This window comes from Globicephala melas, chromosome 13 (assembly GCF_963455315.2).
Source record: "Globicephala melas chromosome 13, mGloMel1.2, whole genome shotgun sequence".
Classification (NCBI taxonomy): domain Eukaryota; kingdom Metazoa; phylum Chordata; class Mammalia; order Artiodactyla; family Delphinidae; genus Globicephala; species Globicephala melas.
The window spans coordinates 17,902,771-17,929,415 of NC_083326.1; the positions used below are offsets into that span (position 1 = coordinate 17,902,771).

At 40.2% G+C, this 26,645-nt stretch overlaps 1 protein-coding gene across 1 annotated transcript in view; it reads right to left on the reverse strand.

The window, feature by feature from the left end:
- Positions 1-26,645, reverse strand: part of SERPINB3 (serpin family B member 3) — a 106,250-nt gene that overhangs the window by 17,968 nt on the left and 61,637 nt on the right. The gene's annotated exons all lie outside the window — the stretch shown is intronic.

The window sequence follows — 26,645 nt, forward strand, 5'->3', positions numbered from 1 at the left end:
CCACTCTTGAAAACCAGTTTGGCAGTCTCTTAGAAAAAAAAAAATAAACCCTAAACTAAACATGAACTTGCCATGTGACCCAGAAATTGGCATTTATCCCAGAGAAATGAAAACTTATGTTCGCCTAAAAACTCGTGCATAAATATTTATAGCAGCTTTATTCGTAATATCTACCAACTGTAAGCAACCCAGATGTCCTTCAACCAGTGAGTGGTTAAACATACTGTGGTACACCCATATGATGGGTATTACTCAGGAATAAAAGGGACTGAACTATTGATAAATGCAACAACCTGGATGAAACTCCAGTGAAAAATGGCAATTCCCAAAGATTTATATGCTGTATGATCCCATTTATATGACATGATTGAAATGACAGAACTACAGAAGTGGAGAACAGATTAGTGGTTACCAGCGTTTACGGATGAGACTGGGGTGGAGTGAGTATGATTTTAAAGGGGCAGCATGAGGAATCCTTGTGGTGGTGGAAATATTCTGTACCTTGACTTTGTTAAGGTTAACATCCTGGTTGTGACATTGTACTAGAGTTTTGCAGGATGTTATCATTTCAAGAAACTGGGTAAAGGATACACAGAATCTATGTTATTTCTTACCACGGCATGTGAGTGAACCTACAATTATCTCAAAATAAAAACGGTTAATTGGGAGATTGGGATTGACATATACACACAACTATATATAAAATAGATAACGACTAAGAACCTACTGTATAGCACAGGGAACTCTACTCAATACTCTGTAACGATCTATATGGGAACAGAATCTAAAAAAGAGTGGATATATGTATATGTATAACTGATTCACTTTGCTGTACAGCAGAAACTAACACAACATTATAAAGGAACTATACTCCAATAAAAATTAATTTAAAAAATACAACACTATTACTGATGTATAGTGAAATGCTCAAATCAGTCAGTTTAATCAGTTTTGATCAGTGCATGCACATATGCAACCGATACCCCTATCAAGAAATGAAGCATTTCTATGGCTCCAAAAAGCTTCTTCACGCCCCTTCCCAGTCAACCTCCCCCTAGAGGTACAACCACTGTTTTTTGTTACCATATGCTCTTGCCTATATATTAGTTTTTGTTTTCTGTTTTGGTCTGGCTTCTTTCACTGAGCATAATCCTTTTCAGATTGATCCAGCGATGTGTGTACCACCAGTAGTTTGTTCCTTTTGAATGCTGTTCCAGTGTATAGATGCACCATAGTTTGTTTACACTTTCTCCTCTCGATGGACTTCGAGTGCTTAGCTCTTATGTTTAAAGCTGCCATCAACATTCCGGTACAAGGCTTATTGTGGACATATGTTTTCATTTCCCTTGGATAAATACCTTGGAGAGGAATTGTTAGATCCTAGCCGAGATACCTGTTTAACTTTTTAAGAATCCAGCACTTTTCCCAGAGTGCTTGTGCCACTTGACATTCCCGCCAGCAGCCTAGGAGACAGCCTCGTCGATATTTCGTGTAGTCACTCTTTTTTATTTACTCATTCTAATGGCTGTGAAGTGGTATGTCTTTGTGTTTTAATTTGCATTTCTCTGATGATTAATGATGCTGAACACTTTGTTATATACTTTTTGGCCATTCATACGTATCCTTCAGTGAAGTGCTTGTACAAATACTTTGGCCATTTGATTCATCCTTAACTTTTTGGGTTGTAGTTCTTTGTGTATTCTATATACAAACACCTTTCCAGGTATGTGCCTTGTGAATATTTCCCTCCAACCTGTGGTTTGCCCAGTTTCTTAATAGTGCTTTTGATGAGACATACAATTTTTAAAAACAATTTAAAAAAAACCTATTCTCTCTTAGTTTACGTTTCAAGTAGTGAATTCCTCTTGACTTATTGTAAGTGTACAGACTAAAGTATCGAGGCCTATCCAAGACTTGAAATATCCACCTTCTGGTACTGAGAGTTGCTTCTTGTTGTTGAGAGGCTCTTTCTGTGCATCCTGGAATATAAGACAGAAGCATTCTCAATTATTTTTCTTGGGTCTGTGCTTCACACTCTTCCCATTTTGTTGCCACCGGGTCTTTGTCAAGAGCTATTCTGACTAAGTGGAAAGCGCTGTAGGTGTTGTTTGAAAGCTCTTGATTGTCAAGCGATGTGGATTCTTTTGAAAGAGTTGCTTTATGGATGGGAAAGTAAGTGTTTAGTGTTTCATTGAAAGAGTCCTGTCTTTTTAAAAATGTCCCGAAAGAAGACTGAAACTTTGGCAAAAAATGGATGTTGGTTGTGGGGATTACATTCGAAGGATTTGGGAAGCCTGGGAGGTGGGAAATTATGAATCACAGCAAAATGTACTTGTTGCAATATTATTCTCCCTTTATGTTACGAATCACGTGGGGTTCCAACCTCAACTGACGGTTGGTGAAGAAGCCTTGTGTATGTTCTTGGTCAGGATTTTCTTCAGTTTTCCAAACTAGCCCTTGCAAACCTTCATCTCTTGCCTCATCCAAATCTAAAGTGCATCCCTTTCCCCTCCACTCAATAAAAAGATGAACAGTTTAGTTTCTCAAATGGTTATTGCATGCTTACTAAATGTCAGGCATTTAGCAAAAGACATAGTCCCTGACCACAAGGCATGAACAATCTCGACAAAACTTTTAATCCTTCTATGTGCAAATTTATTTAAATATGTAACCATCCTCTCTACTCCACTCTTGTGTTGGGGCAGGGGCGGCTAGCCACTTGTCCATTTTTTTCTTCCCTTTAGTACATAAATTTAGTACCCTGAGTCACATCAGGCTGCTTTGCGGACCTTTCTTAGTTCTGTGTCTAGTTCAAATAAATGTCAGTAAGTTAATGTGTTTACCACAGTCTCTCAAGAAAAAGTCAGAGAGGTGGGGTTGCCAGATAAAACACAGAACACCCAGTGAAATTTGAATTTCAGATAAACAATGAAAACAGTTTTTAGTGTAAATATGAATTCGACATAGTATAAATATTTCCCATACAATATTTAGGATATATTTATACTAGAAAATTATTCACTGTTTACCTGAATTTCAAATTTAACCGGGCGTCCTGTATTTTTAATTGCTAAAGTTTACAAGCCTAAAAATGGGGATGACATTCACAAGGCAAATGAAAACTCCTCCAAATCAACCTTCTTGGCCCCTTGCCATTTCCCGCACGTAGAGCAGGTGCTCCCATCTAAGTGCCCAGGAAAAACTAAGTCAGTCTAAGTAGCCTCCTGTTTGTCCAAATCCATTCTTCTTTTGGTTTCATCCCATCAGAGGCTCTCAGTTCCACAGTAACTCTTTTGCTTCTCTGTTTCGTACCCATTGTCCCTGTTGAAGCCACAGAGGTGGTCCTGTCTCAACTGCTCTTCTGATCTCCTTCCTCTGGGAAGACAGGGGGGCAGGAAGGCTGTGGATACATACCATTCATTGTGTTTTTTCCCCTGTCTGAATCGGCTAAAGTTGCAGATATAAAACCTCTTCAGCTTTGCTTCCTCCAGCGTTGTCAAATGTCACAACTTTACGTCAAGGGAGGGTTCTTGTTGAATTTGTTCTGCAGTGCTTTGCGTCCTAGATCCTTCGCTTGGAACACCATTCAAGCACACTTTACTAAGATCACTTATGCCCTCCTAATTACCTCCAGGTTCCTTCTTGAAATTCTCCTCCTTGAACTGCTGAAGAAGGCTATCAGGTACGGGGGACACTAGTGGGTACCTGCCCAAGGTGAGGGAGAGGGAGAGGTAGAAATCCCGCCTGTGCTCTGCTCTCCAGCCCATGCTCCGTGTCCGAGGCTAGGAGGCCCACCCTCTCACCTCACCCGAGGCCCAAAAAATATTGAGAGAAAGTAGAAGGATTCAGGCAGATGGAGAACCAAATACGTATGGCAGATAAAGATTGGATGAAAGCCAGGATTAAGTATGAGCCAACAATGGGTTTTCCGATCCTGGTCCTGAGAATGAGACAGAGATGTACAACCTAATCACAAGGGTTGCTGCACTCTCAGTGTGGGGTGCTGCCCCAGGAAAACCTAGGCCAGGAGGAATACACTAGAATATGGGCTTCATTCGAACAGCTAGTGCCCACGTAAGGAAACTGGAGGGCAGCTCTTCTCCCAAACCCACCAGCAGGCTGTGTCATGGGTTAGACGTGTTGGACCCCTCTTGTGAGCTACTTCAAATTCTGTCTCCCCACCTCTGAATCTAGACGCTAGTGAGCTACCAGTTCTGCACAGGCTTTAAGTAACTTTGTGCATGGCACCCTGACAGCACCTCCTCTCCCTTTGCTTCTAGCTCCAGGGCTTTTCCGATGCTTTGGTGTGGGATGCGCATGTTTGCTGAACACTCAAGAGCAACCTGAGGGAACTCCCATGGGACCATCCTTGACCAATGGGGAGGAAAGCCAGTAGATAAGTGCTTCCTTCATTTTTCCTCTGGGTGGACAGTTCTGAGATACATGTTATAAGATTCCTCCAAAGGTCCATGGGGTCATGTACCAGTGGCCTGCTTATAACAACCATTGTATTAGCTTCCTCTTTCCCTGCTTCACTCCCCCTTCTCTTCTGCTTCTATTCCCTGAGATAATTTCCCAAATAGACTACATGCATGCAAGACTTGGAGAACTGAGGGAAAGAGTAAAGAGAATCACAGAAGGTTATGCTAATGGACGTCCTTCCATCTGGAAGGAAAGCTCAAAAGGAGTGAAAGAACGGCCCCTCCAATTGGGAAAATGACAGAGGGACAATCTAGACCAAGGATGAAGAAGACCTTCTCTGATCAGCCCAATTCTCAGATAACAAGAAAGCTAAGAAAATCATCATTTTCTTCTCGGATCTCAAAATAGAAGAGAATAAGGACCTACTGTATAGCACAGGGAACTTTACTCAATATCTTGTAATAACCTATAATGGAAAATAATCTGAAAAAGAATGTCTACACATACACATATATGTGTATATATCTATATACACATATTTATACCTGAGTCACTATGCTGTACACCTGAAACTACCACAACATTGTAAATCAACTATACTTCAACAACAAAAAAAGAGTTGAGAACAAGATGAAGAGGTGGAGAATCAGCCCTAACCAGGGATAGGATGATTCCAAATGACAGAAACCCCCAACTGGAATGGATTCACATCAGAAAACACTTGCTCTGAGCAGAGAGAGACGGGGCAGATTTGGGACTCTTTTTAGTTCTGTGCTGTTGGTTGAATACAAGTATTTTTATGAGAATCTTATGGGCACAGTGGATAGCAGGGCCATAATTTTAAACCTAATTTTTCTAGTCTGTGTCTTGCAGATCGGTTTAATTTTGACTAAGAGAGGACATGTCGCAGGCCGAGGATGAAGAGAAAAATCCCTGGCTGTGAAGGGCTTTCTCATGTCGTTAAGTGCAGTGCAGTCTGCCTTTACTGTTTAAGTTTGGACAGTGGTATCAACCTGGGATGTTACACGGCCAAGTGGGCTGTGTGTTACACAGACAGGAGGAGCCCTGGGGAGCTGCGCTTGATTCACAGAGCTGATTCTGGCTACTGGGAACCCCAAACATTTTTTTGTCTCTAGCTTTCATCCCTACCCCCGCCCCCCATCTCTAGCCTCTCTTACCTGGTACTGAATCATACCTCCTAACTCACTTGAGATGGGGTGGCTTGTGGCTCTTAGCAAGCTTTTAAACGAAAACCACAGAATAACTCCTGCTTGAGCTCACTCCTGGGTTCTTTCTATGGGACAGGAATCACCTGCCAGCAGACGGCTGAAGCTCCGCAGTGCTGAAGCTTCCGCAAGAGAGCTCGGAAGATCTCGGGATGAAGCGCCTCGGACCAGGCAGCGTGGGTCATGCGGGAGTCGTTCCTGCCGAGTAGCTCTGTGCCATGCACGTGACCCAGGCGACCCTTCGAACGCTGAGCGTGGCACTGACAGCTTGCATGAGTTCAAGTGATTCTTTTGAGAAAGACAGCTTATTTTCTTGAACAGAGGATAGGCTCGACAATGCTTCCCCTAGCAAAGCTGAAGGTTAGGGACTCAGTGCTTCTCCACAAAGCACTGGCCATCCTGAGAGCCTCCTGAACGCAGCTCCGGGTGGCTTTTAAAGGACTTCCTCCTCAGAGCCGTACTTTCTGCCCAGCAGGTGTAGACTTGAATCACTAAGGACGCAAATGGAAAGGGAGAGGCAGAAAGCAAAGGCTTTATATTTCCTCTTCAGAGACGCGGCTGCCATCTCTCCTGCCAGACTGTCCTCCTCACCACCGAAAAGCAACAAAGGTAAAGAGAAGTAGCTGTGCTTTATAATTGCAGCTCGTTTCTTGTCAAAGGGGAACAGATAAAAGCGGTAAAATATGGCATTGGGACAGGTCTGCAATGAGCCAAAACGAGGGGGCAGCTTATTCTTGAACTGAGGGGGGCTTTTTGTTAATATATACTTACATTAAACATATCTGAATATCACTGATAGTGTGCATTTTAAAATCCTTGAGGCAGGCTAAATTGACTTCAAATCCCTGATTTGTTTAGCAAAACAGAACTCTGTTGCTATTTTCTACTTACTCCCTAGTAACTCATTCAAAACAGAGCTGGTCACGTAGGGTTGAAGCCTCTGTGTGACGAAGCACTTCTTAGAGGACCTTCACTCCACTGGACTGGCCTTATTAATAACTTTATGTGTTGGGAAGAATTCCTTTACTTTCCTGGGTCTCAGCTTCTTATGGCTTTAAAATTAGTCTCTTAAGAATGGGTGAATTCTGTAAATGCATGTAAAGTCTCGTGGTTTATGTTTGTGTGATGGGGTGACCGTTCTGAAGTTCCTACTACTTCTAGGATCAATGAGCATATTATGAAATGAAGTTTGAAGGACGGAGCATGAGAGTAAAAGATTAGCCCTGGTTTAGGGAAGGGGAAGGAGGCACTAGAAAAGTTAATTCTTGTGAAATGGTTAAGAACCTACACAGGCTCTGTGCCAGGTTGTAAGAACCTGGTGTCTTAGCCACCCTTGGAGATGTACTTCTCCCAAAAGGACAGACCCAGGCCCTGTGTCTTCTTGCAATCCTTTAGTTGTCAGTATCCCCTTCTAAGACATGATCTCTCCTCCTGTTTCCTGAACAAAAATCCCCCTTCTCAACCTAGAAGAGTTGGAGCCTTGGGCATCCTTTTTTTCCTCTTTTTTTTCTCCCATGACAGCTTCCAGATGACACATCTCTTTTGCTTGGGAGGGATTTTTCTACCTTAAAAGCAGGCGGAAAGGTACATTAAAGGAACATTTCTGCAATTCTTCCTCTTTGAGACTCAATGTGAAGTCCTTCTATGTCTAAGGACACTTCTAACTTGCCCCCACTGACTGGGTGAAGGCTGCCCTGGGTTCCAAGCATCTTTGGTGGGATCCCATGTGCCTTGGGGCTTCTGTGTTCTATGGGTTCCTATTTCCTGAAACTGACTGGATAATATTAATTAGACCAGAAATAGTGAAATATTTAGAATGTCACTGTTGCTAATACATATTGATTCCTGGGTGATTTTGCAAACACTGATAATTTCACAGGTAAATTTTCCTTGCTCCCAAGGAATGTTAAATCTAGTAATGAAAACTAGAATAGTCAACAAACAAGAATTCTGTAAATTCATCTACACACACCTGTGTACACACAGACAGTCACCCAGGTTGAGGAAATTGTCAATTAAGGTTACTGCATAAAATCAGTTGAATATAAGAATAATACAGAGACTGTTGTGGAAAAACTCCTCTAACAGGAAGGTGGAATTTTGGAAAATAAATGAAGAAAGTAGAGTTCTCAAGTGCTAGGTTAATGATAGTTGAAACTGTCTTGCAAATAAACGTGTCAAATAACAAAGTTCATGAATTGATTCTAATTATGTATTTCTAATATTTTTTAAAGAAAAACCTGAGCCTAGAGTTTTCCTTCTTGGTTCTGTGATCTAAATGCTTGAAAAGCTATAAGATCTAACTGTGAAGTGAGGCAAATAATACTGTATTTATTAACCGCCAAATATCTGATTATGCCTATTAATCCTTTATATTTTGGACAAATTTCTTAATTATTCTGGTAAGATGCTATCATTATAAAATAGGGATAATAATCATAGTACAATAAAAATAAGATCATTTTCTCTCAAATAAAAGCTTATATGAATAGTGTATGGTGGCACGTGGGAAGAGCCTAGGCTTCAGAAGAGATGGACCCATATTTACATGATGGCTCCCCCAATTGTATTGTATGAATCCCCAAGCCCTCATTGCCTCATCTGCAAAACTAGGGTAACGTCAGCCATTCCGCAAGGCAGATTCTGAGTAATGTATGTATGGTGATTGGCATAGATGTGAGCCCTGTGATACAGTCATTTCCTTTACAAAGAAATTTCCACACAGGTGGGTAAGGGAGTGTGTATGAGACTACGCCCCTTAGCAGTGTTTGTGATGGTGTGGACAGGGAGGCCATTGGGTGTCTGTCACTGGGGAGTGGACGCACCAAATGTGGTGAAAGCACAACAACTCCTGGAAAAGATGCTGTGAAGACTGTTGAAATGACAACAAAGGATTTAGAATATGATGTCAGCTTAGTTGATAAGGCATCAGCAGAGTTTGAGAGGACTGAATCCAGTTTTGAAAGAAATTCTACTGTGGGTAAAATGCTATCAAACAGCAGTGCGTTCTACAGAGAACTTGTTCATGAAAGGAAGGGTCAAACGCTGTGGCAAACTTCACTGTTGTCGTATTTTAAGAAGTTGCCATGGCCACCCCAGCCTTCAGCATCCAACACCCTGCTCAGTCAGCAGCCGTCGACGAGGAGGCAAGACCGTCCACCAGAAAAAGGATTACGACTGACCGAAGACTCCGATGATGGTTAGCACTTTTTAGCAATAAAGTATTTTTTAATTATGATACGTATATTTTGGTTTTTTTAGACATAATGTTATTTCACACTTAATAGACTGCTGTGTAGCATTAACATAACTCATATGCACTGGGAAATCCAAACATTCCTGTGACCCGTTTTGTCGTGACATTCGATTTATTGCGGAGGTCTGGAACTGAACCCGAAATATCTCTGAGGTATATACCTGTATAGGCAATGAAACTACAAGAGTAAGCAATAAGGAGAACAATGATTAAGACACAAGTAAGAGACATGACATTTATTTGCTTCCAATTTTAATTAATAATTTTATCTCGGTCATGAGTGCTTAGGTCAGAAGCTGACACTGGTATTTCTAAAATTGGTTAGGACTTCTGATCTATGAAGAAACACAGAAGAAATAAAAGAAGAAGGACAAAATGAGGCAAATACCTTGGATTTATGCAGCTCCCCTGAGGAGTTGAGAACACTTCCTGCCCTGACCTCAGCCTTCATTTCATGGTCTGTCTCTCTATCTCTATCTGTCTCTCTCTGAGTCTCTGTCTGGCTCTGACCTTTTTTTTTTTTTTTTTTTTTTTTGTGTGTGGTACACAGGCCTCTCACCGTTGTGGCCCCTCCTGTTGCAGAGCACAGGCTCCGGACGTGCAGGCTCAGCGGCCATGGCTCACGGGCCCAGCCGCTCCGCGGCATGTGGGATCCTCCCGGACCGGGGCACGAACCCGTGTCCCCTGCATCAGCAGGCAGACTCTCAACCACTGCGCCACCAGGGAAGCCCCTGTCTCTGACCATTTTAAACAAACAGTGACAGCATATGAATTTGATTTCCAGCGATCCCTACTTCAGTTATAATGTTCGTTTTCTTATATTACCGCTGTATGTGAGTTAATAAAGTACTAGTTAAAGTGAGAAAGGATGTTTGAAACTATATAAATTTCTCCTTTAGCATACAGATTGTAGAGATAATTCAGAGAATTTGTTTTTCATGTAGTTCTTTTTTTTGCAACAGGCTCTAGTAGAATCTGTAAATAAGAATCTATATACTCAGTCTTGTTATATTATTATATATTGTTATAATATATTACAAGGTCACTATTTATTATGTGTATTATATTATTATTGTCATATACTTTGCCAAGCTAGGGAATTGGGTAGGACTACTTAGGCGTATAGACAAGAAGAAGCGGTGGGAAAACTCAGTCAAATTTTTTTCTCAAAGCACTCTTTCATCAAGACTGTACTAAGGCAGTTTATTCCCTAGTAATACTGACGATCACGTCCACTTTAGGTGAGGCCATATCATTTTTCAGGGTAAAAGTTCATTTCAGTTACAATTTATACGGTATTTTTATAGAATATAGGGATTGGGATGGGAAAGAGAATTTTCAAGTACATGATTTATTCAGGCCCTAAATGTCTTATTTTTAATCATACTTTTTAAATACCTATCATCCAGTAGCATAAAGTGGGCACGGCTACCCATTGACAAAATATAGAATCAGACAAGATTAGGGAGGATTAGGAACAATGGATGACACCGCTGCATAAAGACTGGATTTCACTTTAATGAAGCATTGTCATAGCCTCTGGGTAAGAATAAGAGAAAAGTGCTTCTGGGTAAAGTATCTTGTCAGGGAGCCCCCTCTTCCTCGTTGCTCATTCCACGCCAACATACAGAATTGAAAGGGTATCAAAAGGAATCTTGCTGATTTAAGACAGAATGTGCACATACTTTCATTTTATGTGTAAAAAATAAAACAAAAATTCTTCATACTGTGTTATTACTTTGCTTCTGTTAATCACAGCAATTCTATTGAATAAAAACTGAGTTTTCTCTACTTCATAGCTGGAAACTGCTAGATGCAAAGATGTAGAAGTTTAAAAAGTTTTTTAAAAATAGAGTTAGGCTCAAAGAATAAGTAGGCGGAAACCCTGGACAACAAAAATGTCCTCCTGAGGGAATTCTTCAGTGAACTTGAACCTGAGGATTCTTCAAAGTTATCAAATCATTAGAAAACACCCAACTGTAGGATGGTGGGCGGAAATATGAAAACAAGATAAAATTCAAATTTATTCCTTTTTGGTTGACACAATGATTTAATTTTAATGAAAAGCAGTGTGTTTGTTTCAAGAGCGTGCATGAGTTAAGCATGGCATGCCATACAGTGACGAAGCAGAGTGCTTGAGAGAACACACGCTTAGCATAAATCTACGATAAATACACTGTATGTTAGTGGGATGCCTTCTATTTTAGTGGGCTTTTTAAAGTCATATATTTCTTTTAGAATCTGATGAAAGCTATCAAACTTTTCCATAAAAAACGACACACATGCACATCCACACAAAACTCTACATGCAATTTCCCAGGCTTCTTTAAATTGTTCATAGATCCCAGGCTGAGAAGCGCTGATATACACGTCGATATACTTTTGTATTGGTGGTTCTCCAGCCTATCAAAGTGGTAGAGCACCTGAACGTTATGATAATCTTTGTGGAACATCACCTATTTTTAATACATCATACAATCTAGAAAAAAATCTTATATTTATATACGTGTGTGTATACATATATGCATATATATACCATATCTATGTATATGACTGTATTATATATGTGTGTGTGTGTGTGTGTGTATGTGTGTATATACCGTAAATGATATCATATCATGTCCATTATCCTTCCTTTGGGTAAGTCACTGCAGCCCAACCAATGTGACTGGGAAAGCTGTGTGTCTCAAATGGAGCCCTCGAAAGTTGCTTCTTAGTCAGGGGTTTGAACATCTCATTTTATATTTTGAAACTTAAGACAAACCATCTATAGCAGAAAGGACATCCAAAGCACTATCCTCTATGTTAAAAAGGCATTTGTCTGTACATTGGAGTCCTTCAAAACATATAGAGCTGAAGAAAAAATATTTTACCAGTAATGGTTGTAACAAAAGGTAAAAACTTTCATTTTTTTTTTCCAACTGCCATTGACTGTAATAAAATCTTCCTTTTTTTATTTTTGATAAGTTTCAAAACTGTATAATGAACATCTGCACATTCTTTGTCCATATTCACCAAAGTTAACATTTTGTTGCATATCCTTTATATCTATCCACCTATCTATCTATCTATCTACCTATCTATCATCTATGTATCTACATGTTTCCTGAACTATTTGATTGTAAGTTGCAGACACCATGACACTTTTCTCTAAATCCTTTAATATGCCTGAGAATAAGGACATTTCCTTTCAGACCAGAACAGCATTAACACACTGAGAAAATTAGTTTTAATGAAATGTATTACATAATATATGGTAATGTTTCCATTTTCTCAAGGTTTTCACATTGTATTTGGTGGTGTCTCATTAATCTCTTTAATCTGGATCTGTTCCTGATGTTTTGTTTTGTTTTGTTGGTTTTTTTCGTGACCTTGACTTTTTTTTGAAGGGTCTAGAGCAGAGGTCTTGTATAAAGTCCCACATCTTGGTTTTTTAAATTGTTTCCTCATGGTAGATTCAGGGTAAACATTTTGGCGAGATTATTACACGGGTGATGTGTAACACTGGGGGCACGTGATGTCTGGTTGTCTGCTCTGTGGAGCTAATTTGATCACCACGTGAAGGAGGGATTGACAGATCTCTCTACCTTATTTTATAAATAACCCACGGGGCAATACTTTGAGACAGTGAGTGCACTCTTCCCCAACATCTAGTGGTTTTAACATTCGTTGAAGATCCTTCCTGGAAACAACAACTTCATTTGGGATTAAAGATCATAAAACCATATATTAAAATTCCACCCTTCCTTCTATGTTTATTTAGCTAGCATTCTTCTAAAAACAGTATTTTCTCTCTCATTAATTTATATCTTTTTAAAATTAGTTCAAGATATTACATCCATTAGCTTGTTATTCTTTTTTTTTTTTTTTTTTTTGCGGTACGCGGGCCTTTCACTGTTGTGGCCTCTCCCGTTGCAGCGCACAGGCTCCGGACGCTCAGGCTCAGCGGCCATGGCTCACGGGCCCAGCCGCTCCGCGGCACGTGGGACCTTCCCGGACCGGGGCACGAACCCGTATCCCCTGCATCGGCAGGCGGACTCTCAACCACTGCGCCACCAGGGAAGCTCAGCTTGTTATTCTTTATCATGTACAAATTGCTCGAAATCTGGCCATTGGAAGCTCCCTCAAGCCAGATCCCATGTCCTTTGCACATGGCCTCATCACGCTCCGACGCCCCACAAGATATCCCAGGCTTTCCTGTGCTTTCCTTGTCCCATTCCTGGAATCGGCCAGTTCTTAGAGAAGCTCTAGTTCCTTTTAGCAGAGAATGTATTTAGAAAACAAGATTTGGGAGTGCTCCTGCCTTTATGGATATCTTCATTTCTAAGACTTTTCAGTAAGTAGACATAGAAAATTAATATGATATGATATATAATATAATAAATATGATACATTCATGTATTCACACAGATATTAACAAGTGAAATCCAGCCCCGCGGGTGTTTTCCTCACCTTGCCCCATTTCCTATTTGTAAATCCCTTCTCCCACAGTGAAAAGACCTGTTTCTCAAAAACATCAATATATGTATTTGCTTCCTACAATACGTACAAAAAAATGCTTGAGAATCAATTGGGAACTCTTTTTAACTTAGGAGGTGACATTTCATGAGTTCTTACTGACCCCTGGTGTTTTCTTTGATGCTTCTGTAGCTTCCAAATGGTTACTCATAAAGGGGTTGCTGCTCAAGGCTCAGGTTTTCTCTGCCTCAACACTGCCCACGCCGTGTGCCAGATGATTCTTTGCTATGGTGAGCTCTGCAGTGCACTGAAAGATGTAAAGCTATATAGCAGTATCTATTGCCACTTACCTGCTAGATATGAATGGCAGTACTTCCTCACAAGATCTGACTGTCCAAAATGTCATTGCTAACACCCCTGGGGGCAAAATCACCCCTGGCTGAGAACCACCGGTCTACCTATACGTGCAGTAGAAAGGAATTCTTACAAATACTTTCTAAGTATAAATGTCTAATTTTCTGATTAAAAAACTGAGTCATTACTAGAATTTTTCAGTTGGGTGTATTTAATGGTGTTTTCCAAAGTGCCCAGGACTGTTTAATTTGTTACTGTGCAGTCTCATCAATTGCTATGCAGTTTTCAAATACAATAATATTAAAATAAAAAAACAACTGTAGAATGAGTATGCCCTGAAAATATCATTTCATCATCAAGATAGCCAGTGAGCCAGGCCCAGCTGTTTGCTGCTGTGCCTTACATTTGATCTACATTAATTACCTTCCCAGTGGGCATCAGTTTGGCTAATCCCCATCAGCGTACACGTGAAATGAGTGACTCCCAGTCACTTAGTCATCCAGCAACTTTACTGTCTCTTACAGCAGGCGGGCCTCTGGGATCCTGCCCCAACTCTACATCCACAGTCATTCTGATGGGTTGATGCCCGATGGCAAAAGCCATTAAACAATTTAATTCATCAGGTTGAATATCCCCTCTCTTCACCTCTTTTTGTTTCATTCGATCACTTATTTTAAACTCTCAATAGACACTTTGCCCGCTAACTTCAAACCAGAATTAAGCTTGGCAAGTCACTGAAAATCTAAAATAGCTGTTTTAAACGTTTTTTATGCCACAATGCATCAGATAGTCTCAACACACACTGAGGGACTGTGGCGTAGAGAAAATGGGGTCACGCCCAACTGCATATTAGTCTTTGCTGTAGAAACTCCTAAATTTGAATTTCAAACTTTTTGGTGGACATTTCCTAGGTGCCTTGGAATATAAGTGTTAGCCCCTAAATCCTAAACCATGTATTGGGCCAGCCTTAAGATAATCAGAATCCTTGACCTTTGTTCCTAAATTTTTAGTTAACCACAATACCATCTTTGCTTCACAGAAGAAGGAATGGAAGTACTACCAAGTTTGGGGATTTTTTTAAAAAGAGAAAAAAGAGATGGATATCATTGAGAGCAAGGCCCTCAACTCAGGAATCAGGATTTTAGAGGCTTGGTTGGGATGTCACTCCCGATAGGCATGCCCCCTTCAAAGATCTGGATCGTATCAGGGGTCTCTATTGGTTCCAAATTCCATCCTTCTCCTGGCTGTTCTAATCTCTTTAGGATGGGAATCACAGAGAATTTTTGCTTTGAATTACCCCTTACCCTGCTTCCTCCAAAAAGCCTGAATGGGAGCGATGGGTAACCCCTTTCCAGTCCGGGCCAGCAGTCTCCTTTACGTTGCAGGAGTCACAGACTCATACTCTTAAGACTATCACCCCATTTTCAGATGTTTGAATCCTCTCTCTAAATCACTCTTGCAAAGCTCTGCAAGGTTTTTAAAAAATCTATCCTGGGGCTTCCCTGGCGGTCCAGTGGTTAAGACTCCGAGCTCCCACTGCAGGGGGCATGGGTTTGATCCCTGGTCGGGGAACTAAGATCCCACATGCCATGGGGCACGGCCAAAAATAAATAAAATAAAATCTAAAAATAATAAAAAATCTATCCCTATTAAATTTTATATTTTTGGAGGTGATATTTCCTGAATGTATTATCCAAACTTTTCCTCTTAGATTCTTGTTATCTACAAATTTAAATAGCTTGTCATCAATGCCTTCGATGAAGTCATTAGATGACATATCCAGTGCCTCTGTTTGTCCTTCAGTGTGACAGGAGTAGCTATGAAAACCTCTCTGGTCAAAAACTTCAGCCATGGCCAAAAATTGCTTCTATTAATGAACTGTAATTCTGGGTTAAGGCCTGAGAAACTTTGTTAAAGTGAAAATGCCATGGGAATTTGGAAACTTAGTTTGCCTCTCCAGCCCTCTGCTTCTTCTCCAGTAAAAATAGGAAGACTATAGCACCAGCTAGTCGGAGAACTGCCGCAAGGGTTAATGGGATAGCACATATTATGCATCTAGTACAGTTCCAGGTACATAACACACCCTCAGTAAAGGATTGCTCTTCACTAAATTGTTCCAACATTCCATTCTGGCAGAAAATAATCTGAATCGCTAGGTGTGCCTGCTTTTTCCAAAGTACTGGTGGCTTAAAATCTGCACGGAACCGGGGTTACTGATTTAAGATCACTTTGAGACATTTCTAAAAGGGTCTCCCATCAAATGTTGGCTGTCACCATCCTTACTCTAGGGGAATGCTATTTTTTGAGAGTGGCTGGGCAGCGGCCTCTCATATTAAAGCACACCAGTTTTTGTTTTGATGCAAATTAAATACACACACGCACACACGCACATACGTACATGCACAGATTCCCTCCAATACATCTTAAGGCTACCTTCCAGAGTGAGGGTGAGCCAGTGAATTTACCAGCTTGAATTATTTTTCTGGGACAAGCCTGACCCCTAGAGGACAGGTGTTGCATGTAAACAAAGCACCAATGCCGATCAAGAGCCAATGCCAACTCTCAATACTAGAGAGTTAGTTATGGAGTGCTCAGGTGAGCACTCCATAAGGGGTCAGACAAATGCTGGGGTTGGCACGGTGTGAATATAAAATCTTAATTCTGCGCCAAGTGGCTTGCACAAAATTCCATATCTCCTTGATTTCAAATGTATATTTTTTGACTCTATTGACATAATTATAATAAGCTGCACACATTTAAAATGAGCCATTTGATCAGTTTGACAGTTGTGCATACACACCAGCATATCCCAGATACTAAAGATTTCCATCCTCTCTAAGTTTCCTCACTCCGTTTTGCAGTCCACCCTGCCTCTATTCCTATTGTCAGACAACCACTGACTTGTCCCTATAAGTGAGTTCGCATCTTCTAGAATATTTTTTATAAATGCGATGAGATAATCTCCACTCTTTTGTATCTGCGTTCTTTTACTCAAACTAATGATTTTGAGATTCATCTAAAGTTGTGTGTGTCAGTGACTTGTCCCTTTCAATGCTGAGTACTATTCCACTGTACAGATATACCACATTTTGTTTAACTTGAGGTGGATCATAGACCTCCGTGTGAAAGTTAAAACATCCAGAGGAAGACGTGGGAGAAAATTTTTGTTATCTTAGGGTAGGCAAAGGTTTCTTAGAAGACCAACTGAACAGATGATAAATTAAAAAAAATATAATTGGACTTGATCAGCATTAAAAACATTTGCTCTTTGAAAGAAGCTGCTAGGAAAACAAAAAGGCAAGTCACAAATGGGGAGAAAATATTTGTACACATATATTACGTAAAGGACTTGTATATGAAATGACAATTAACTCAAAGACAAACAATCAATGTTTTAAAATTGAGATATAGTTGATTTACAATGTTGTGTTAATTTCTGTTATACAGCAAAGTGATTCAGTTATACATATACATGTGTGTTTTTTAAAATATTCTTTTCCATTATCGTTTATCACAGAATATTGAATATTGTTCCCTGTGCTATACAGTATGACCTTGTTGTTTATCCGTTCTGTATATAATAGTTTGCATCTGCTAATCCTAAACTCGCACTCCATCCCTCCCTACCCGCTACCCCTTGGCAACCACGAGTCTGTTCTCTGTGTCTATGAGTTTGTTTCTGTTTCATAAAAGTTCATTTGCAAACACTCAATTTTTAAAAAACAGTAGACGCTTCACAAAAGAAAAGATTCAAATGGCCAATAAGGACAGGAAAAGATGATGAACATCAATAGTTCTCAGGGACATGATAAATATATATAGTAATGCTTCAGAAATTGGATTATATCTTATAATTGATGAGCTAGCAACTCATGTGCGCCTTTATATGTACTGTTAGTACTTTTAGAAGCTAATATTTCTTGAGCACCAAGTTTTTGCAGTGTTCTAAGCACTTTGCAGGCATTGTTTCATTTAATCCTCACAAAACCCTTTGAAACAGTTGCTCTAATTAAACCCATCTTCATGGGTGAGTAAATTGCAGCTCAGAGAGTTTAAGTTACTGCTCCAAGTCACATAGCTAGTAAGTGGCAAAACCAGGCTTGGAATCCACTATCTGCCTCTATAGCCCATGGGTTTAACTATTCTGCTGTTCTTTTATTTTTATATTGATGGTGAGTCTTCAGTGGAGAACATCTGAGAAAACAGGATCTTCCCTGAGTCCTACTAATAACTTACTTCATTACATTTTGTGGGTCGTTAAATGAGTCACTAGGAGTTAAGTGCCTAATACTAGTAGATATAATATATAAATGTTAGTTCCCTTTCTTCCATTTATTTTGAGACTTGTTTTAAATTTCCCAAATAAATATTGAAAATTTCACAATTCAACTAATTTAAGCCATATTTTATTTCTCACTCCTTTGTTCATCTTTTTCACTTAACTTTTAATCTTTTCTGTGAAATCCTTTGAATGCTAATATTCTTTACCAGTGGTCCTCAACTAGGAGTGACTTTGCCTCATAGGTGATACTTGGCAACGTCTGGGGACATTTTTTTCAGATTTGCGGGGAGGACTGCTAGGGAGTAGAGGCCGGAAATGTTGCTTACCAGCCTACAGTGGACAGGACAGTCTCCACAGCAAAGAATTCTCCCTCCCAGATGCTAACAGTGCTGAGGTTGGGAAATCCTGCTCTGTACAAATATGCAGGATTTCCTTTATTGACCTCAGCTGAGAATAGTGAGAGGCTGCAGGAAACTAAAAGAGGAAAAATATTGTGGTCCCAGTTCTTGCATAGAATAAAATCCAGTGAGGGAAATAAAGAAAACACCACCCCAAAAACTAATGCTAAGAACAGTATAATAAATGTCTCAAGAGAAATAATAGAATATTTTAAGGCTTCAGACAAGGGGAGTAGAACTAGATAATCCAGTTGAGAAAACCAAGAAATGCTCTATGAGGATCAAATATGAAAATATCCTCCTTCCTTATGAAAATGAAACTTGGTTTCTCCACGGTTGGTGAGAAAAGACAATTCTTGGTTGCCAAACATCCTATACCTTTTAATACTCTGAGACACAGCCAGGACAAGGTTGAAATTGCTTAAAGAGACTTAAATAAAGGTGGTGGAGTCAGCAAAACAGAGCACCATGAACCTAGGTGATGTGTTGCACAATGTGCTTGCTCTCGGGGCATGGAGGCACATCCCATGCCAATCCCGGCCCCTCCGCCCCAGTGGGGGTGTCTCTTAATACCTGCTACTCTAAAGCACAAAGCCGGGGACCTAAATATCTTTAACTCTGGGCCCAGTTCTGACCCTGGCTAAGTGTGTAGCACTGAGCAAATGCGTTAATGTCTTTAAGCTTCAGGTTTCTCTTCTATGAAATGGACTAATAGCAGTACTAATGCATAAGGTTACTGTATACATTAAATTAGATAGTACATGCAAATTGCTTTGTACAGTGAACACACATGGTAGATACTCAAAAACTGTTATTCATCACTATGGTTTATTGTAGTTAATTGAATCAAAGCTTGTGCTCTTTTCACTAGAAAAAAATTACTGTCTGTATATAAGTACAAAATTAGGGGAGCACATATGAGGTGGTTATGTTGGCCCAGCATTGATGGAAGAGGGAGTGGGGTATGGGGAGGAGAAAGGAAGAAATGAAATGGAGGGTTCACAGAGAAGGTGCTGGAATGGAGGTACAAAAGATGTGAGGGATAAACCTTCCATAAAAAGAATTCAGAATAACGATTGTGGAGATGATCCAGGACCTCAGATAAAGAATGGAGGCAAAGATTGAGAAGATGCAAGAAATGTTTAACAAAGACCTAGAAGAATTAAAGAACAAACAGAGATGAACAATACAGTAACTGAAATGAAAAATACACTAGAAGGAATCAGTAGCAGAATAACTGAGGCAGAAGAACGGATAAGTGACCTGGAAGACAGAATGGTGGAATTCACTGCCATAGAACAGAATAAAGAAAAAAGAATGAAAAGAAATGAAGATAGCCTAAGAGACCCCTGGGACAACATTAAATGTACCAACATTCGCAATATAGGGGTCCCAGCAGGAGAAGAGGGAGAGAAAGGAACAGAGGAAATATTTGAAGGGATTAGAGTTGAAAAATTCCCTAACATGGGAAAGGAAATAGCCACCCAAATCCAGGAAGTGCAGAGTCCCAGGCAGGATAAACCCAAGGAGAAACATGCTGAGACACATAGTAATCAAACTGACAAAAATTAAAGACAAAGAAAAATTATTAAAAGCAACAAGGGAAAAATGACAAAATAACACACAAGGGAACTCCCATAAGGTTAACAGCTGATTTCTCACCAGAAACTCTATAAGTCAGAAGGGATTGACACGATATATTTAAAGTGATGAAAGGGAAGAACCTACATTCAAGATTACTCTACCCAGCAAGGATCTCATTCAAATTCAATGGAGAAATCAAAAGCTTTACAGACAAGAAAAAGCTAAGAGAATTCAGCACCACCAAACCAGCTCTACAATAAATGCTAAAGGAAGTTCTCTAAGTGGGAAACACAAGAGAAGAAAAGAACCTACAAAAAACAAAGCCAAAACAATTAAGAAAATGGTAACAGGAACATACATATAGATATTTACCTTGAATGTGAATGGATTAAATGCTCCAACCAAAAGACACAGGCTCGCTGAATGGATACAAAAACAAGACCAATATATGCTGTCTACCAGAGACCCGCTTCAGACCTAGAGACACATACAGACTGAAAGTGAGGGGATGGAAAACAATATTCCAAGCAAATGGAAATCAAAAGAAAGCTGGAGTAGCAATACTCACATCAGATAAAATAGACTTTAAAATAAAGACTGTTACAAGAGGCAAGGAAAGACACTACATAATGATCAAAGGATCAATACAAGAAGAAGATATAACAATTATAAATGTATATGCACCCAACACAGGAGCACCTCAATACATAAGGCAACTGCTAACAGCTATAAAAAAGGAAATTGACAGTAACACAATAATAGTGGGGGACTTTAACACCTCCTTACACCAATGGACAGATCATTCAGACAGAAAATTAATAAGGAAACAGAAGCTTTAAATGACACAATAGACCAGAGAGATTTAATTGATATTTATAGGACATTCCAGGTGAATTCTATCAAATATTTGGAGAAGAGTTAACACTTATCCTTCTCAAACTCTTCCAAAAAATTGCAGAGGAAGGAACACTCCCAAACTCATTCTACGAGGCCACCATCACCCTCATACCAAAACCAGACAAATATACTACAAAAAAAGAAAATTACAGACCAATATCACTGATGAATATAGATGCAAAAATTCTCAACAAAATACTAGCAAACAGAATCCAACAACACATTAAAAGTATCATACACCATGATCAAGTGGGATTTATCCCAGGGATGCAAGGATTCTTCAATGTATGCAAATCAATCACTGTGATACACCATATTAACAAATTAAAGAAGAAAAACCATATGATCATCTCAATAGATTCAGAAAAAGCTTTCAACAAAATTCAACACCCATTTATGATTAAAACTCTCCAGAAAGTGGGCATAAAGGAAACCTACCTCAACATAATAAAGGCCATATATAACAAACCCACAGCAAACATCATTCTCAATGGTGAAAAACTGAAAGCATTTCCTCTAAGATCAGGAACAAGACAAGATGTCCACTCTCGTCACTATTATTCAACAGAGTTTTGGAAGTCTTAGCCACAGCAATCAGAGAAGAAAGGAATACAAATTGGAAAAGAAGAAGTAAGACTGTCACTGTTTGCAGATGACATGATACTATACATAGATAATCCAAAAGATGCCACCAGAAAACTACTAGAACTAATTAATGAATTTGGTAAAGTTGCTGGATACAAAATTAATGCACAGAAATCTCTGGCATTCCTATACACTAACAACAAAAGATCAGAAAGAGAAATTAAGGAGACAATCCCATTTACCACTGTAACAAAAAGAATAAATTACCTAGGAATAAACCTACCTAAGGATGCAAAAGACCTGTACTCAGAAAACTATAAGACACTGATGAAAGAAATCACAGATGACACAAACAGATGGAGAGATACACCATTTTCTTGGATTGGAAGAATCAATATTGTGAAAATGACTATACTACCCAAAGCAATCTACAGATTCAATGCAATCTCTATCAAATTACCAATGGCATTTTTTACAGAACTAGAACAAAAAATCTTAAAATTTGTATGGAGACACAAAAGACCCTGAATAGCCAAAGCAATCTTGAGGGAAAAAAATGGAGCTGGAGGAATCAGACTCCCTGACTTCAGACTAAACTACAAAGCTACAGTAATCAAGACAATATGGTACTGGCACAAAAATAGAAAGATAGATCAATGGAAAAGGATAGAAAGCCCAGAGATAAACCCACGCACCTATGGTCAACTAATCTATGACAAAGGAGGCAAGGATATACAGTGGAGAAAAGACAGTCTCTTCAATGAGTGGTGCTGGGAAAACTGGACAGCTAGATGCAAAAGAATGAAATTAGAACACTCCCTAACACCATACACAAAAATAAACTCAAAATGGATTAAAGCCCTAAATGTAAAACTGGACACTATAAAACTATTACAGGAAAACATAGGAAGAACGCTCTTTGACATAAATCACAGCAAGATCTTTTTGACCCACCTCCTAGAGTAATGGAAATAAAAACAAAAATAAACAAATGGGACCTAACGAAACTTAAATCTTCTGCACAGCAAAGGAAACTATAAACAAGACATAAAGACAACCCTCAGAATGGGAGAAAATATTTGCAAATGAGTCAACAGACAACGGATTAATCTCCAAAATATATAAACAGTTCATGCAGCTCAATATTAAAAAAACAAACAACCCAATTAAGAAATGGGCAGAAGACCCAAATAGACATTTCTCCAAAGAAGACATACAGATGGCCAAGAGGCACATGTAAGCTGATCAACATCACTAATTATTAGAGAAATATAAATCAAAACTACAATGAGGTATCACCTCATACCGGTTAGAATGGGTATCCATCAGAAAATCTAGAAAAAACAAATGCTGGAGAGGGTGTGGAGAAAAGGGAACCCTCTTGCACTGTTGGTGGGAATGTAAAGTGATACAGCCACTATGGAGAAAAGTATGGAGGTTCCTTAAAAAACTAAACATAGAATTATCATATGACCCAGCAATTCCACTACTAGGCATATACCCAGAGAAAACCATAATTCAAAAAGACACATGCACTTCAATGTTCATTGCAGCACTATTTACAATAGCCAGGTCATGGAAGCAACCTAAATGCCCATCGACAGATGAATGGATAAAGAAGATGTGGTACATATATACAAAGGAATATTACTTAGCCATAAAAAGAAATAAAAAGAAATTGGGTCATTTATAGAGATGTGGATGGACCTAGAGACTGTCATACAGAGTGAAGTAAGTCAGAAAGAGAAAAATGAATATCGTATATTAATGCATATATGTGGAATCTAGAAAAATGGTACAGATGAACAGGTTTGCACAGCAGAAATAGAGACACAGATGTAGAGAACAAACAATGGACACCAAGGTGGGAAAGCGGGGGTGGGGTGGTGGTGGTGGAATGAATTTGGAGATTAGGATTGGCATATATACACTAATATGTATATAATAGATAACTAATAAGAAATTGCTGTATTAAAAAATAAATAAAATAAAAATTTAAAAATAAAATAAACTTTCAAGTTAATTAACTCAAAAAAAAAGATATGGAGGATAGCATTGGGTAGTTGGAGGGTTTGATTCAGTATATTGAAAAATAACTCAATGGAATTGAATTCACTCAACATTCACTGAATGTCTGCTTTACTCAAAGCAAAGATAAATCTGATTTACTGTATAAGGTCATTGCCTCGAGAACAAGACAGACATGTAAACCACTACCTATTTGAATTTGGGGTGAAGAATCTAGGTGTGTGTGGTAGGGGTTAAGGGACTTTCTCATCCCAGGAAATGGTAACATCAAAAACAAGGAGCAGGGGCTCCCCTGGTGGCGCAGTGGTTGAGAGTCCACCTGCTGATGCAGGGGATGCGAGTTCGTGCCCCAGTCCGGGAAGATCCCACATGCGGTGGAGCGGCTGGGCCCGTGAGCCATGGCCGCTGAGCCTGCACGTCCGGAGCCTGTGCGTCCGGAGCCTGTGCTCCGCAACGGGACAGGCCACAACAGTGAGAGGCCCGCGTACTGCAAAACAACAACAACAACAACAGAAAAAAACAAGGAGCAGGAAGAACTACACGTTATGTGGGAAAGTCTTTATCCAAAAAAAAAAAGCAAAAAGGGAAATGTAAGAATTGCCAAAGCCAAAGAAGGCCAAAAATAATTATGAAAACTGGGATATGAAACCAGAAACTGAAGTAGAAGGTAGATGGTCCCCTGGGCTGCACAGCTGGTGTTTGTCAAGTGGAGCAAAACTGAAGTTTTGTCCTCAGCCAGACAAGAATGATGTCCATTTCCCTTCCTCCATTGATATAGAGGGAATGAACTAGCAGTGGGGAATTTGTTACAACATAAATAGAAATGAGGTTTTTTCCTCTCCTGATAACAAGGAAAATAAAGGGAACAATGAATGGGCTGGAGAAGAAACAAACTGGACTGAAAGAGTTAATCAATCCTAGTTTTATTTTAACTGTTACTAATCTGTAGTGTCTGTAACTAGCTTTGTCCTTCACAAACCTCTCCTCAGGGATGCAAACTGTTACCTAAGCCAAACATTTGTTTTACTTTTTGATGTTTGTGTGTTTCTATTGTCAGCTGCATCTATAATTCCATTATATTGTGTCCACATGGGCTATGATACCATTCATCTTCACTTCCAGTTCTTGTTATGCTATGCAGTCATTGAAAGCATAAAAAACAAGATTGTGTGGACATTTTCTTCAAAATGCTCCACGTCATAGAGACTGTCATACAGAGTGAAGTAAGTCAGAAAGAGAAAAACAAATATCGTGTATTAACGCATATATGTGGAACCTAGAAAAATGGTACAGACGAACCGATTTGCAAGGCAGAAATAGAGACACACATGTAGAGAACAAATGTATGGACACCAAGGGGGAAAGTGGCGGGGTGGTGGGGGTGGGAGGTGGGATGAACTGGGAGATTGGGATTGACATGTATACATTGATGTGGATAAATGGATGACTAATAAGAGCCTGCTGTATAAAAAAATAAATAAAACTCAAAAACAAAAATGCTCCACGTCACTTAACTGTCCTTAGAGTGAGGATGCTTCATACCACGTGTGCATTTGCTGGGCCTGCATTCCAAAAATGTTGCAAGAATACGTGCACAGCTGGGTTGCACACGACACAGCAGCTGCGTGATGTGCTGCCATTACAAATATGCAGGAAGTGGGCTTTGCGTGTAGAACAGTCTTCCTGTCTTTCCTCATGATTAGAAATATATCATTAGGGAGGAGTGCTGGGTCAGCAGCTTGGGGTCAATGTGGCAATGACTAGATGCTCTGGTGCTCTTTCCTGGAGCAGGGGTGGAGAGTGGAAGCAAAGGCATGCGAGTGCCAACAACTAAGACTTCAGCACTTCAGATCTATGTTAAAGGAGTGGTCTGGGGACATATGGTGCTGAGCGTCTGTACCTCCCAGAGATCCCCAAACAGCATTTGGGTGGTTTAGAAGTGAGTGGCTAGGGGACTGGCCCTGCCTAGGCAGGTGTTCAGGTATGATGAGGGCCCTGATCACGTGATCAAAAAATCAGATAAGGTTTTTCCATCAACACTATCAAGAAATTTGATTCAATCATCCAGTAAATCGAAGAGGCAACGTGAAAACAGGGCATTACTGGTGAGGAGGTCGGGGGTTTCCTTATAAGGCAGCTGGTCCTATTTCCCAGGGTAAGATGACCCAGCTAAGGCTGAGCTGAAGGATGCTGCCTGGTGTATGGTAATTTTCCCTGATAGGTATCGCCCCTAAATGCAGGCTGACTTAGGTTTAGGTTAGTGACGTGGGCTGGGCACTGGGTCAGCCTCCATGTTATGGGTCCTGATATAGGAATAAACTTTATTGAGCTCAAATTAATGAAGCACTTACTATGTGTCAGGCGCTGTGCTAGGAAATAGCAGTGCACTGTCTCTTTTTTTTTGCGGTACGCGGGCCTCTCACTGTTGTGGCCTCTCCCGTTGCGGAGCACAGGCTCCGGATGCGCAGGCTCAGCGGCCATGGCTCACGGGCCCAGCCGCTCCGCGGCGTGTGGGATCCTCCCGGACCGGGGCACGAACCCGTGTCCCCTGCCTCGGCAGGTGGACTCTCAACCACTGCGCCACCAGGGAAGCCCTGCACTGTCTCTTAATGTGGGATTTTCCTGCTATAATCCCTCTCTTCTTAGATTCCGTTAGAACCTAAGAGCTATTTTGGCGAAGGCCACTTGTTTTAGGTTGGGTTCTCTCAGAAGCGGACTTTAAGCCTAGGATTTTTGTAGAAGTGAATTATTTAAGGAAGGGCCCCCAGAGGAAACCAGAAAGGGTACAGGGGAGGGAGGAGAGCAAGCCAAATGAGTCTGGGATTTCGGGTGAAGTCCCAGACTCAGTCTGATTACCTGAGGAGCTCTGGGGGGTAAGACTTCAGAGTTTGTACCACATCAGAACAAAGGAAAGGAGTTGGGCTTTTGTATGCTCACGTCAGGCAGCTATTGGCTATGGGCCTTCTGTGGGAGGTGTAAAACTCTCACTACTCCCAGCTCTCAGTACTAGAGACATGGCTCAAGAACCCAATGGAAATTCTCTGAATGTTGCAGATGTAAGCCATTAGCAGCAGAGCAGACAGAGCTGCGGGCTAGTATGTAGGCAAGGCACCAACAGTGCGCACTACACCCCACCAGTGCCAGAGGTTGTAGAC